Source organism: Amblyomma maculatum, chromosome 3, assembly GCF_055883805.1.
Source record: "Amblyomma maculatum isolate TAMU_Amacu chromosome 3, ASM5588380v1, whole genome shotgun sequence".
In the NCBI taxonomy this organism is placed as follows: Eukaryota; Metazoa; Arthropoda; class Arachnida; order Ixodida; family Ixodidae; genus Amblyomma; species Amblyomma maculatum.
In genome coordinates this window covers 121880953-121897224 of record NC_139346.1, presented here as the reverse complement: position 1 = coordinate 121897224, position 16272 = coordinate 121880953, and the positions used below count along the sequence as shown (strand labels likewise).

The following is a 16272-nucleotide window of genomic DNA, read 5'->3' as shown; positions in this document are numbered from 1 at the left end:
ACACTAGGGCAACACTTCGAATATGTATTCAGCTCAGCGCACTATACAGATTCTTTTTTGCGGCGCAAGGTAACTGAGGAGAGGAAGCCTATATGTGATAAAAGACCGTGCACAGGAGGGTACAATAGCCCTTTCACCATGCAGGAGCTGAAGATTGCACTTGGCACATGTGGGAACACAGCACCAGGTCCTGACAGGATCACATATAAAATGCTCAGGCATCTGCATGTGAACACTCTTGAAACCCTACTCTCCCTGTATAATAAAGCATGGGCCACATGACGCTTTCCTAAAGCATGGAAGGAAGCGATCATCATCCTAATATTAAAACCCGGAAAAGAACCCACACTTGCTGCTAGTTATCGGCCTATCGCACTAACCAGCTGTCTATGCAAGCTTTTTGAGAAAATGGTAAATCGTCGACTTCATTTCCTTGAATACAATGGTCTTCTTCATCAAAACCAAGCTGGTTTTAGAGCTGGGCGATCAACAGCTGATCAGCTCATTGCCTTTGAGTCTTATGCAAGGGATGCTTTTGTACATAAACAACATTGTTTATCGGTCTTTCGATCTTGAAAAAGCCTATGATACCACTTGGCGCTATGGTATCATCCGCGACCTCTTCTCTCTTGGCATCACAGGAAACATGTTGAACACAATTCGAAGTTACTTGTCTGAACGGACCTTCAAAGTTCGTGTTGGCAATGCATATTCAAAGCAGTACATTCAGGAAAATGGTGTCCCTCAAGGTGGTGTTCTCAGTTGCACACTTTTCGTAGTCAAAATGAACTCTTTAAAAAGCGTGCTGCCAAAAACTATTTCTTGTTCTGTATATGTTGATGACGTCCAGATAAGCTTCAAATCTTGCAACTTGGCCATCTGTGAACGACAGATTCAGCTAGGTGTAAACAAATTGTCCAGGTGGGCTGATGACAATGGGTTTAAATTTAACTCTGGAAAGAGTGTTTGTGTACTTTTCTCTAAGCAGCGTGGCATCAGGCCTGACCTCAACATTACACTGAATGGTCAGAGCCTTGCCTTTAAAAAAGAACATAAATTTCTTGGCGTAGTTGTTGACGAAAAACTTTCCTTCATTCCCCACATAAAACAGTTGCGACTTAAGTGTCTCAAAGCAATGAATTTGCTAAAAATTCTCTCTCACCGATCATGGGGCACAGACCGCGACTGCCTTCTGAACCTTCTGAATAGTGTAGTTCTATCACGCATTGACTATTTCTCGATGGTTTATGGGTCAGCATCATCCTCTGCGCTAAAATTGCTCGATCCCGTGCACCACCTCGGCCTTCGCCTCGCTACGGGCGCTTTCCGAACTAGCCCAGTTGCTAGCCTCTATGTCGAGGCGAACCGATGGTCACTGCAACGAAGGAGACAATTTACTTCTCTAACTTATGCTATGAAGGTACTATGCCAACTGGACCATCCATGTCGTCGGCTCCTGCTTGACAAAACTGGCACAGCACTTTTCTAAAAAAAAACCATCTCTAACACCACCATATCCAATCAGAGTTGCCACGCATATTGAATATCTGAATGTTTCGGTTACCAGTCTTCATACAACTTCCATAAAAGACCTAATTGCTCCTTGGAAAATGCACGGTGTTAATTGTGACCTGTCGTTTCTTGAAGTGGGCAAACATGCATCCCCTATTGCAATACAGCAACACTTCATGTCACTTCAGGAGAAGTACACTTGTGATGAATATTACACTGATGCTTCGAAGTCTGCTCAAGTCTCCTGTGCAGCACATGGACCACAGTTTTCACAGTCAAAAACCCTGAACAGACATACTAGTATATTTACCGCTGAATGCCATGGTATCCTTTTAGCTGTGAGACACATTATAGAAAATAAAATACAGACATCAGTCATCTACACAGACTCCCTCAGAGTTTTAACGTCCCTATCCCTTTGAAAATGGCATAATAAGAACCCAGTCCTGAACTCTCTTTATAACACCCTTATGTTTGCCCATGAACTAGAAATTAAAATTACACTGTGTTGGGTGCCAGGCCACCGCTGTATACCGGGTAATGAGGCAGCTGATAGGCTAGCTGCGTCAACTGCCCTTCGAAATGGCACAGACATTGATAAGATAACTTATCATGACCTCAAACCACACATAAAAAACATGATTCGACAACAATGGCAAGAGGAATGGGACGCAGCATCAGAAAATAAACTACACACAATAAAGCCAAGGATAGGCAGATACACCACAGAAAAACAAGACAGATTTAAAGAAGTAGCCCTGTGCAGGCTGAGAATTGGTCACACATACGTAACCCATACATATCCTTTAACAAACTCTCCTGCACCGCACTGCTCAAGATGTGGTGATCGGCTCACTTACATACATGTTTTAATCATATGTGTACAACTGGAACAAGAAAGAAGACGTCATTTTCCCTCCTTGTTCACTCATCAAAAACCTGCACACCCATCCATTTTTATTGGCGACAACCCAATGTTTCCTTTAAAACAGGTGCTTAAATTTTTATCACAAGTAGGCTTTTTACATGAAATTTCTTATCGACGTGGGTCTCAGCCCGCTGCTCCTTGAGAGGACGAATGAGATCCTTTAAAACATCTACTTATACATTGCACATCCATTATATATCGCAAATGAATTTTAGGCCCTATACACCATTGTTTTTAGCAATGTTACAGAGCGAATACATTTTTAGGCCCTATAAACCACTGTTTTTTATTCCTTCATGAAAAATCACAACTATTCCATTATATAAACTTGAGTACACCGTTAACCTTGAGTCTGGCGCTCTTTGGCCTGAGTCGCCCTTGCGCCATTAAAATCCATCATCATCATCATATTCAGCCTGTTCCTGGTTGGCAAGATGCCCCACGAGTACTGCCAGTACACATCTCTGACAGTCGATGGCAAGTCACGTAAAGAAACAGGTTTCCAATTGTGTGTCGGATTTGGCAAAGAGTTCAAAGGCGGGGCCGACATACACATGGTTTCACAGAGCCTGGATGCTGGTGCTGAGCGCCACAACACATTCGGAAGCGCTTCAAGTTGTGCATACATACATGCTGCTGCAGCATACTGGGGCGCTGACACAACAGCTGCTGGTGCTAAGTTACCCAGACCTCGAGGCACTAGAGTACGCTTGTAATGACCTAATCAGTACAATAATAACACCCTTCCTTGGTAAGATTCGTCTTCTAGAAGAGCACAAGTGCACTTTGTACAGAGAATTCTACTGAACGTGACTACGCAAGGTAGGCTCCAGCCTCCCTTTGCCTTAGGAATGCGGAGGGATGTTAGTGTTACGTACTGCGATTTCCCAAGCCAGAACCAAAAGAAGATAAGTGTTCACTGTGCGTACCGTTGATGTCGGTGATAGGGCCACTCGTGCGCAAATCAAAGCTTGCTACACATTACGTTCTTAATAATATAAGCTCTTTCCTCCAAAGACAAGGATCCTACCGACACAGCTTCAGTCTGTCGTCATATCCCGCTCACAAAATCTTTCCACATGTGTGGGGATACACCATTTCCGCAACAAATAGCGCCCAATATACGCATGTGATCTACCTGTCTGATTCCACCTGGTAAAGCGATGTCATTGTTTTGCAAATTCAGTGCTTTGTACTTATCGATATTCACTCTGGCACCCGACAAAGAGGAGTAAACATTGAAAATTGTACAGACACCTACAAGGCTGTCAACATCTTCTAGGAAAAGGGTAACATCATCCGCGTAAGCACATACTTTATCGCGGCTGGAACCTGGCATTGAGAGGCCCCTTATTGTTGTATTGTTGTGCCAACGACTTAAAAATGGGTCAATTTCCAACACCAAGAACACAGGAGAAAGAGGGCATCCTTGCCGGACCCCTCTTGTGACATTAAATGTTGGTGTTACGATTCCGTTCAACAACAGTTCCCCAGTCATATTTGAATACAACAGTTCAAGAACTTGGATGAACTCTCTGGAAAAATTATAGCGCAAAACTTCGAAAAGGTATTGATGTTTGAGGCGGTCAAAATCTTTAACATGATCTAAAGCAACCAGAAGACCTGGTGCTGCCCGCGCTTTCGTGTATTGTATCATGTCTCGAGTAAGGTTGAGAGAGGAAAATATGCTCCTCCCAGGATTGGAGCAGATCTGGAGAGGACTAACTATTTTACTTAATAGTCCTTTAAGACGCTGGACGAGTAGGGCTGCAAATAATATGTAATCTGCATTCAAAAGAGTTATTGGTCTTCATGATGCTGGTTTTGGAGGATCTGCCCCGGGTTTAGGCAGGAGGGTTACAAGCCCTCATGAAAAAGATCTAGGCATTCCTTTGCATTCCAGCACTTCATTTAATAGGGCTACTAAAGCGTCACTACATTCTTACCAGCAGACTCGGTAAAATTCGACTAGCTGGCCATCCGTTCCGGGAGCTGCTCCACTGTTCATAGTCTTCAGGACAAAAAACAGTTCTTGCTTGTCAGTGGAGGAGGTTAAATTTGGTCCTTCTGCATCATCTAATTGTGGAAGATTACAACGAAATTTAGTGACTTCATACTTGAGTGTTTCTGCAGTTTGCGTGCATTTCGACATAAAAGCATCACTAAACCAGTTGTAGAACATCCTTTCGATGTCACGACGCAGTCCGCTCTCGCTCCCATCTTCAGCTAATACTTTTTCTATAAACGATGAACTACTGCGAGCGGAACTTGACGTGCGTGCCAATCGTAGCACCTCTGGATCAGAGACTGGTCGATTTGTTTCCCATGCCTTTGCCGACATCTGTGAGCTTCTGCACAAAAGGCGGCTGTATCGGTCGCGCTGGCATTCGAGGTATTCCTGGAAAAGTTGAGACTTTGAACCTCCCATTCGCTCTATGCGAATGCCTCGCAAACTTTCACAGATCTGCTCCGTCTCTGCTTTCTTCCTCTTCCTGCTTGCTCTTATGCATGAGGATCTCCAGCTTTGTTTTAAATCGTCCCATTTGTCAATGTCTCGCTTCTGCGGAGTAAGCGATTCTGCTACTGCTGCCTTGAATTCAGCTAATGCCGCGGGATCACGTAAAGAAGCTACGTCTAGCCTCCAGAGATCTCCACAATCCCCGGGTCTCCCTTCGAAATGCAGGATGACAGAAAACGGCTGGTGGTCCGAGATGTGACCAGCGTCAGGAGAGGACGATAGGACATTGCATTGTACAAGACGGGGGACTAGTTCAGGAGGAAGATACACGCGGTCTAGCCTGGTCTGTGTTCGCCTTTGTCGCCATGTGCCACCAAAAGTGTCGCCTTTCATATGCACCCAAGCGTCGGTCAGTCGATATTCGCGAACGAATCGCGCTAATTCGGCCGCGTGTGATATGGACCCATCCTGGCCGGGATCTCGTATGTCGCGCCTAGCATCCAGAACGCAGTTGAAGTCACCTAGTACAAAAACGGATGGTTTTCTAAAATGAAAGGGGCCAGCTCGTTGAAGAAACGTTTCAAGTTAGGTCGCGTCGCTGGAGCATAAATGTTCAGTGCATGAAACTTTTTTTTTCACCCCAGAAAAAATCAAAAGCAATCACTTGGCCTTCCTTGTCAAACAAACGAAAACTGCCATGCAGTAATGGTCTCCAAAAAACAACTACGCCCACTCCACGGCTCCGTGAAGGGCTATAGGAAAAAAAAGCTTTAACGGAGAACTCTTCACAGAATCTTTTGACTTCTTGAGAGTTCCGCACGTTACATTCCTGCAAGAACAGGAGATTCACTTTGTTTTCTTTTGCAAAATGAATTATTTCTCTTTGCTTGTTTCTGTTTCTGAAGCCTTGTGCATTAAGAGTCACTATGTGTAAATATGCCATTTCTATTGATATCAAGGGCATTGAAACGCTGACTTATCGACTTGAACACAAGTTTCTGCGGCCCAACGGTTGACAGGCGAGAATAATGCGATGCATATACACACACGCGCGCTGAAAGAAGTGCACAGAAAAATAGAGGAGTAACTGCAGACGGCAGATGTGGCAGACGGTTGGCGACACGTCCGAGCGGTTGCCGGAAGATGACTGCGCCGTTGACAAGGTAATCAGTTGATAGCAAGGCTGGGTGGGTGTCGACGAGGCATTCCAGTTCTGTTGAAAGGAGAGGGGGGAAAAAAGGAGAGAAAGAAAAAAAAATGCGCCCAACGGTGCGAGATGACTGAATCTAAGGCGATTCCGTATCCGAAGTGAAATTCATGGCGCTTTCGTCCGGTGTCTTTTTCGATTTCTTGAGCGGGGCAATATCTTTTCTTGCCATCATGCTGCTGTCTGAGGAGGACAGTTGTCTTTTAGAATCTTCCGCTTACGGTCGACTTTGCCCTGTGCTTGCATTTCTCCTGCTGGTGTTTTCTTCCAGTCTGGGCCCGAGGTGTGGCTCTGTTATATTACTGGGACCGTGTGAGTCGTTGGAGAGGCCAAGATGGCTGCTGAAGGGGCCGAGGCCGCTGTATAAACCATGGCTGCTGGTAGCGCCATTTTGAATGCTGCCCGACTTTCGAGCTGCTTCCAGGAGGTCTGACACTTGGCTTATTGGGTTAACAAGGCGAGGATCTTTGGGGATGTTCTGTCTTTCAGTGTTTAGGCGTCTTTCTCCTTCCTGGTCTTGCTGAGAACTTGAGTCTGACAGCTCGGAAGCGTAGTCAGTGGACGTATAGTCTCAGTCGTGGTCGGCGTGTTTCTTTCGACAGAGGAAACGCCTTCTGTGTTTCCAGTGGTGAGCGACGTGACCTGTGTCTTCTCAGTTGTGTCTTATCCTGCGTCTCGCTGAAGGGGTTCTTCGGGATTCTGTATTCCTTCACTTGCGGCGGGCGTGGGGGGTTGCTGGGAGAGCGGAGTGGCGGCAGCAGCGTATGAGCGTGGCAGGGCACAGTCGACTATAGCGTGACTTCCTTTATAGCGCCGGTATGGCTCTTTACACTCGCTGGTTGCGTGGCCGTAAACCGCGCACCGCGCGCACCTCGCCGTCTTTCACGCGGCTTTGAAGTGTCCTTCGACACCACACCTGGAACACACTCTCTTCATTCCTTTACACTCAATCATGACGCGGTAGCCAGTCACACCGATGAAGTTGGGTGCCGGCTTCACCATTTCTAACTTGACAAGCCTGGTACCATTGGAAATATCCGAGCGGTCCTTGAAAACGACGCCTGAGACGCCGTGACATTTCCCGTAGGGAGCAAGGGCTGCTACAAGAGCCTCATCGCTGATACACGATGGCAGGCGATACACGGTCGCGTAGACCACAGGTGAACCCATCTGTTCCAGAGGAACAACCTTGTTCGCAAGTGTAATAGATCCGCTTGCTGCCATCTTAGCTGCCTGGGCCGCTGACCACACGGCAGCCAAGAACCGTGTGCCCCCGTGGTGCTGCAGATAGATCAGCCCACCGGCTCCGACGATTTCTTCGATTGCGTGGATGATAACATCGACTGCCGTATGCTCCGGTGCACTAAAAAAGAAGCGCTGCGCCTATGTCGGACGCTGTACCGGCGATTGGCGGTTCATCTCTGCGATGCCCAAGAAACCACGCTGCGCGCGGCGCCGGGGCCTTAATCACCACTTCTCATTAGCAAATGCCGCTATCCAGCGTCCGGGATGACGCACTATACTAACCCTAAATTAGTAAAAGGCGAAAGATTAGTACGTGGATTTGAGGAGAGACCTGAGCGATACTCCAAAACCGTTTCGCTCGCCACACCATTGCAGCAGTTAAGTCTACGTGTGCTCGTTAACGGCGCATACTGTGATAAAATTATTGCTTAATCACAGCGCAAACTGGGTTCCTAGCAAAGTATAAGTACTATATCACCCCATTAGAGTTGCTCTTTTAGTAAAAATATTGAAATTATTGTATAAATTCGGATCTTAGGCTCAACGCATTTTTGTAAACGGGAAAACTTGGTGGTCTACGCACATTGCTTTTGCTTCTTGTGCTTTATGGCGCGGCGATCGCCATCTAGTGTCGCTAACATACAACGCATAGCGACGCTAACGTCTTTCACGTTGCATGTGCACACAACAATTAGTGTGCACAAATTCTACAAACGAATATGTTTCTAATCTGAAACATTTTGACATTGGCTTAGCCTCACATTTTCTGTTTGAGAGAAAACAGACTGATTGATTGATATCAAGGCCATATTTCTTGAAGAAAATATACGCCCCCCCCCCCCTTATTTTTGTTCCCGGAACTCTGAGCTCTCAATTCTATACTTCGTTACTCTAAATGCCAGAGGCATTAAGGAGGGGAGTGGTCAATTTAAGTAATAAAAAACAAGTAATGCAGTCAAAGATATCGCACAGAACAAGCATCTCATAATCATACAATGAATCACGACGTTATAAAAGTAAGGTGCTCCTAATTATACAATGTTAGCTAAACAGCAATGAAAGAGTTCGTTATCATTGATGCATACAATTTAAGCAGCAATATGGTTCCAATCACAAGTTGTAGGTGCGATGAAGATTGAAAAAATTTTTAGTGTTCCAGCGACCCAGACCAACTTTGTGAACGTGATCAGGGCGCTGGATTTATCCGGCTGGAAAGCCACTGTCGCCCAAAATCCTGCCTTTTCTGTTTGTTCCCGTTTTCATATCACGCCCTCCTGAAATCCGTGAAAAATGTCGAACCGTGCAGCCGCCTGAGCTTCTGTCAGATTTGAGGAGTATGGGCGTTTTGTAGCTTCGATGCCGGCAAGAAGAGCTAGCCAAGAAAATGTATGTTTACTTCCGGCGAGTCTATTCGGATTCCTAATGTACACTTCGAGCAGCAAGAGTTATAATACGTTTTCCTTTTTTGCTACTAAGCAGGGGTTTGTGATGATGATGTGGCACCATTCAAAATGAACCACGTACGCGCCAGGCCGCAGTACGAAGCTGACCGACTTCGCCGCTGTTTGCGAAATTTAATTTGGTGGAAAGTAACTGAAGTGTAGTATTTAAGCACAAACTTTTGACACAAACGAACATGTGAAGAGGGAAATTTCGAACACTTGTAAAATGGACGGAACAATCTCGCGCGCAATTCCGGATTTCGCCCGAATTCGTATCGAGTTATCAGAATTAGGAAGCGGCCGAGCGGCATCAGGAGTAACCCTCTCTACCCCGATCCGCGTTGGCGCCCCTCAGCAGTGCTACAGTGTATAATATCGTCGTACGTGCAGTGAATTGGTACCGCTACTGCAGCTGACCCCGTTGACAAGAACATTCAACAAGGGCAATATAGTCTTGTTTTCGATTCAGTGATTAGGCCCCGCCCAAACGAGCAAGGCCCCGCAAAAATTACCTATAGGCTCATTGGAGTGTCCCTCCCCACGGTAATCTTTAGTAAAAGGCGAAAGAAAAATTTTATTACACCCGAAGGTGACATGTCAAGTACAGCAGTACAAAACATGCCCGTCAACACCATGGCACGGGATCAATACAATCATGTGAAAGCATGACAGGATGCTGGATGATAACAAGAGGACAACACCCTCCAAAAAAATAACTGTAAGCATTAATGTTAACAAGGACAATCAAAAGAGCATATGATCACTTTGCACATACCCAAAGGTTACAACAGACAACAATAGAGACCTAACCATATAGGTTACACAGCTGCTGGTAAAGGTCTGAGCTTGCCGCTATGTTACATCAAAGACCCTCAAACAGTTAAAAACACTGTTTTTGGACACAAGAAAATACCGTGTTGGCCATTGACGGAGGAACTCTTGTTCCCCCAAAACAAACAGTCGTTCCTATAAATGAGCATGTATGATTAAACGCAATTTGCGCAACCTATGAAACATTGCTCTGTTTCGTCTTCTCGACCTCTCGCACACATTACGGAAGTGCCACAGTAAATACATCACTGTATAGTACACCAAGTATTCAAATTTATTCCGCTGTCTCGGGGCATGTGTAGGAAACACACCGAAAACCTTCCCTACAAACTTCCTCATAGTACACGCGACTACACATTCTTTTATAGGATGATTATTGGTCTCTACTTGAGCACAGTTTATGCATTTATTATTTGGCACCATGCCCCATCTATTCAACCTGTCCCTGGTTGGCAAGATGCCCCACGAGTACTGCCAGTAGACATTTTTGACAGTCGATGGCAAGTCACGCGAAGAAACAGGTTTCCAATTGTGTGTCGGACTTGGCAAAGAGTTCAAAGGCGGGGCCGACATACACATGGTTTCACACAGCCTGGATACTGGTGCTGAGCGCCACAACACATTCGGAAGCGCTTCAAGTTGTGCATACATACGTGCTGCTGCTGCATACTGGGGCGCTGGCACAACAGCTGTTGGGGCTAAGTTACCTGGACCTCGAGGCACTAGAGTACGCTTGTAATGACCTAACCAGTACAGTAATAATACCCTTCCTTGGTAAGTTTCGTCATCTAGAAGATCACAAGTGCACTTTGTACAGAGAATTCTGCTGAACGTGACTATACATGGTAGGCTCCAGACTCCCTTTGCCTTAGGAAGACGAAGGGATGTTTGCGTTACGTACTGCTATTTTCCAAGCCAGAACCAAGGGAAGATAAGAGTGTTCACTGTGCGTACCATTGATGACGGTGGTAGGGCTACTCGTGCTGCAAACCAAAGCTTGATACACATTACGTCCTTAAATAAATTAGCTCTTTTCTCCAAAGACAAGGATCCTGTCGACATAGCTTCAGTCCGTCGTATCCCGCTCACAATATCTTTCCACATGTGCGGGGATACACCACTTGAGCAAAAAATAGCGCTTACTATACGCATGTGATTTACTTGTCTGGTTCCACCTGGTAAAGCGATGTCATTATTTCCCAAATTTAGTGTTTCGCACTTATCGATATTCACTCTGGCACCCGACAAAGAGGAGTAAACATTGTAAGCTGTAAAGACACCGGCGAGGCTGTCCACATCTTCTAGGAAAAGGGTAACATCATCCGCGTAAGCAGAGACTTTAACGCGGCTTGAACCTGGCATTGGGAGGCCCCTTGTTGTATTGGTGTGCCATCGCCTTAACAATGGGTCAGTTGCCAACACGAAAAGCACAGGAGAAAGAGGGCACCCTTGCCGGACCCTCTTGTGACATTAAATGTTGGTGTTACGATCCCGTTCAACAACAGTTCCCAGTCATATTTGAATAGAACAGTTCAAGAACTTGGATGAACTCTTTGGGAAAATTATAACAAAGCAAAACTTCAAAAAGGTATTCATGTTCGACGCGGTCAAAAGCTTTCGCTTGATCTAAAGCAACCAGAAGACCTGGTGCTGCCCACGGCGAATAATTAGTACGTGGATTTGAGGAGAGACCTGAGCCATACTCCAAAACCGTTTCGCATCGCCACCCCATTGCAGCAGTTGTGTCTACATGTGCTCGTTAACGGCGCATACTATAATAAAATTATTGCTTAATCACGGCAAACTGGGTTTCTAGCAAAGTATAAGTACTACATATATCACCCCATTAGAGTTGCTCTTTTAGTAAAAATATTGAAATTATTGTATAAATTCGGATCTTAGGCTCAACGCGTTCTTATAAACGGGAAAACTTGGTGGTCTACGCACATCGCTTTTGCTTCTTTTGATTTTGTGCGCGGCCATCGCCATCTAGTGACGCTAACATACAACGCATAGCGACACTAACGTCTCTCACGTTGCATGTGCACACAAGTGTGCACACAGTCTACAAACAAATATGTTTCTAATCTGAATAATTTTGACATTAGCTTAGCCTCACATTTTCTGTTTAGGAGAAAACAGACTGATTGATTGATATAAAGGCCATATTTCTTGAAGAAAATATACGCCCCCCTCCCCCCCTTTTTTTTTGTTTTTGTTCCCGGACCTCTTTGCTCTCAATTCTATACTTCCTTACTCTAAATGCCAGAGGCATAAAGGATGGGAGTGGTCAAATTACGTAATAAGAAACAAGTAATGCAGTTAAACATATAGCACAGAACAAGTATCTCCTAATCATACAATGGATCACGACGTTATAAAAGTAAGGTTCTCATATTATACAATGCTAGCTGAATAGCTATGAAAGAGTTCTTTATCATTGATGTATACAATTTAAGCACGAATATGGCTCCAATCACGAGTTGTACGCGCGATATAAGGCTGAAAAATGGTTTTAATGTTTCAGCGACCCAGACCAACTTTGTGAACGTGATCAGGGCGCTGAATTTATCCGGCTGAAAAGCCACTGTCGCCCAAATTCCTGCCTTTTCTGTATGCTCCCGTTTTCATATCGCCTGATATCCGTGAAAAATGTCGAACCGTGCAGCAGCCTGAGCTTCTGTTAGACTTGAAGAGTTTGATACGAACTAGCAGTTAGCCAAGAAAATGTATGTTTACTTGCGGCGAGTCTATGCGGATGCCAAATGTACACTTCAAGAAGCACGAGTTAGAATACGTTATTTTTGTCTGCTAAGCTGGGACCTGTGATGATGATGTGGCACCATTCAAATTGAACCACGTACGCGCCTGGCCGCACTACGGAGCTTACTGACTTCACCGCCCGTTTGCGAAATTTTGTGATAGTGGAAAATAACTAAATTGTAGTATATATATATAAACACAAAATTTTGAACACAAACGAGAATATGCGAACAGGGAAATTTTGAACTCTTCAAAAATGGGTGGGACAATCCCCGGAATTCGCATCGAGGCATCACAATAAAGCAGCGGTGGAGTGGCATCATGCGTAACCCTGTATTCCCTGACCCGTGCACGTTGCACGTGGAGTACATTAGAAATTACTCTGTTACCGTGACTGCAGCTGACCGTTTACACGAACATTCAATGAAGGCAATATATTCTTATTTTGAATTCAGATTTTAGGCCTCGCCCAAACGGGCCAGGCTCTACAAAAATTGGCCAATTGGCTCATTGGAGTGTCCCTCCTCACGGTAATATTTAAGAAGAGGTGAAAGAAAATTTTTTTACTACACACGAAGGCGACATGCCTGGTCCAGCGGCGCAAAACAAACCCGTCGACATTGTGGCACGGGGTTAATACAATCATGTGAACACAGGATACATTGCTGGATTACAACAAGAGGACAACACCCATCAAATTAAAATTGACTGTAAGCATGAATGTTGTTAACAAATTATAAACAAAACAGCAAATGATCACGTTGGACATACCCGAAAGTTACGAAAGAGAACAATAAAGACCTTACTTGCAGGTTACGCAGCTGCTTGTGTTGGTCCGAACTGGTTGTTATGTTACGATCACAGAGCTTCAAACAGTTAAAAGCACTCTGCTTTTAGAAGTAAGAAAACATCGCGTTGACCGTTGGCGGAGGAATTCTTGTTCCCCCAAAAGAAAGTGTCGTTCCTCCAAATGAGCATATATAATTGTACGCAATTTGCGCAACCTAGGAAACATTGCTCTATTGTGCCTTCTTTTTCAGATATATTTGGGAAATACCACAGTACATACATCACCGTATAATGAATAGTTTTCAACTTTGTTCCGCTGTCTCGGGACCTGTGTAAGAGACACACTGAAAACCTCCCCTTCAAGCTTTTACATATTACGCGCGACTACACATTCTTTTATGGGATGATTATTCCCATACAAAAATTTCCTATAGTCACCTATAGAAAATCCTTTGTATGGTGGGCTATAGATATTTGGCCCAAATATCTATAGCCGCTAATATGGCTGTCTTTAGGTTCTTCTATAGTCTGTTTTATAGAAGTCTTAAACTTGTTCTATGGACTTATGGCTCCCTATTTACTGCAGTCTTTAGATTTTCTATAGTCAGGTATAACCATTTATGGTCAGCTATAGAAAATCATTTGTATGGTCGGCTATTGATATCTGGCCAAAAACCTATAGCCGTTCCTATGGTAGTGTTTAGGTTTTTCTATCTGTTCTATAGAAGTCTTTAACCTATTCTATAGACTTATGGCTCTCTATGTACTGCATTTTTTCCACATTATCTCTGGTCACGTGCAAAATTTTATGGCCAGCTATAGAAAATCCCTTGTATCGTCGTCTATAGATATTTAGCCCAAAAACCTGTAGCCTGCTATAGAAGTCTATAAGCCTATGGACTAATACTGGTGGCCGAATGTAAATATTGGAATATTTAGCATTTTCTATGGTCAGCTATAGAATATTAGCGAGCGAGCGCGTGTATGTATGTGCGTGTGTGTCATGCTCTATATATTCGGACGTTTATTTTCAATTCGGTGCCTAAATAACTGAAAATTGGCCACCAGTCCCCACGATTAAATCTATCGTGGGTCGGAGGTACTCCCCGCAGGCGCACTTCTATGATTGTGACGCAATCCATTTGTCGTACAAAATTTTAGTTGATGACACAGGGTTTCTCGTTGGATACAGAGCACAACTCAAGTTAGAGGACAAGTTGCACGAGGGATTCGAACCGATAATATATGCGCCTGCATATAAGGGTGTACACCTACAGGTCTATAGCTTTTAGTATATACAATATGCTATAGTCAGCTAAAACAGGTTATATGGCTTACAGTCTGTAGCTTTAGAGGCATTGACATTTCTATAGACGGCTAAAGATAACTGTTTGGCTACTAGTGTATAGCTCCAGGAGCGTACACTTTTCCGCAGCCAGCTAAACCAGCTTTATATGGCTTGTAGTCTGAAGATTTAAAGACATTCAAATATCTATAGACACGTGGAGATATCCGTGTTACTAATAATATATAGCTTCAGGAGCATAAACATTTCTATAGCTTGCTAAAACTGATTCTATGGCTTGCAGTCTGTAGCTTCAGATGCATTCAAAATTCTATAGACAGCTAAAGATAACTGCATGACTAATAAACTATAGCTTCAGGAACATAAAATGTTCTGTAGCGTGCTAAAACTGTTTCTGTGGCTTGCAGTCTGTAGCTTTAGAGCCATTCAAATTTCTATAGACAGCTAAAGATAACTGTATAACTAATAATCCATAATTTTATGAACACGTGGTTTTCTATAGTTAGCTGAATAGATTCTGTATGGCCCACAAGCAATAGACAAAGTGGTCTCGAATTTTTTATAGCTGCCTATAGATATTTCAATGGCACTTTATAGCCGACTATAAAAGTCCACAGATAGACATGGCTGACCATAACCTATTTCATTGAATTATACATAGTTATATGAATATTGCTACAGCAGCTTACTGGGCTCAACCAGACGCCCGACACATCCGTCTAAGAAGACTCGATCGAACATTTAAATTTAATGTTCCGCGTGATATTCCGCGTCATCAGACATGCTTGATACATAGACTTCGTTTAAACGTGGCTTTCACGCGCAAGTACTTACATTTAATTGGACAGATGGACTCACCGGAATGTTCAACTTGTGGCATCCCAGAGACTGTGGACCATGTCTTATTGGTGTGCCCAGAGTATGCGAACGAAAGAAATGTGCTAGCTGCTTCCTTGAAGCATTTAGACAAGAGGCCTCTGTCGGAGGAACTGCTGCTGGGCGCTTGGCAGGACAAGGGGAAGGGCGTCCAGGCAGTGCGCGCTCTTTGCCGTTATTTGAGCGCCAGCGGACTTGATTCACGCTTGTAAAGCAAGCTGCTGTGTCTGTATATATATTTCATATGCCTTCTCCCACATCGTCACTCATCATGACCTTCTTTCTTCTCTCCTTCCCCTTCCCCAGTGCAGAGTAGCAGGCCAGATTTGAATTATTCGGGCCAACCTATCTGCCTTTTCCTTTCACAAAATCCATCTATCTATCTATACATAGACCATCGTTGTATGGGTTGCTCTCTACTTGAGCACAATTTATACAATAATTATTTGGCACCATGCCCCATCTATTCAGCCTGTCCCTAGTTGGCAAGATACCCCACGAGTACTGCCAGTAGACATCTCTGATAGACGATGAGAGATCACGCGCAGAAACAGGTTTCCAATTGTGTGTCCGTCCTGGCAATGAGTTCGAAAGCGAGGCCGATATACGCATGGCTTCACAGAGCCTGGATACTAATGCAGAGCGCCACGACACATTCGCAACCGCTTCAAGTTGTGCGTACATAATTGCTGCTGCAGCATACTGGGGAGCTGGCACAATAGCTGCTGGTGCTAACTTACCTATACCTCGAGGCACTAGAGGACGCTTATAATGACTTTAGCAGTACAGTAACAATACCCTTCCCTGGTACGCTTCGTCATCTAGAAGATCACAAGTGCACTTTGTGCAGAGAATTCTGCTGAAAGTGACTACACATGGCAGGCTCCAGCCTCCCATTGCCTTGGGAAGACGGAG

The 16272-nt window shown here is 44.4% G+C and overlaps 1 non-coding gene and 1 pseudogene across 1 annotated transcript; both read right to left on the bottom strand.

The window, feature by feature from the left end:
- Window positions 1–6768: 6768 nt before the first annotated feature.
- On the bottom strand, window positions 6769–7524 carry LOC146195885 (uncharacterized; annotated as a pseudogene).
- Window positions 7525–9268: 1744 nt separating this feature from the next.
- LOC146195884 (U5 spliceosomal RNA) lies at window positions 9269–9392 on the bottom strand. The gene has a single exon (XR_014706250.1). It is a non-coding gene; the product is annotated as a U5 spliceosomal RNA (small nuclear RNA).
- Window positions 9393–16272: the final 6880 nt, after the last annotated feature.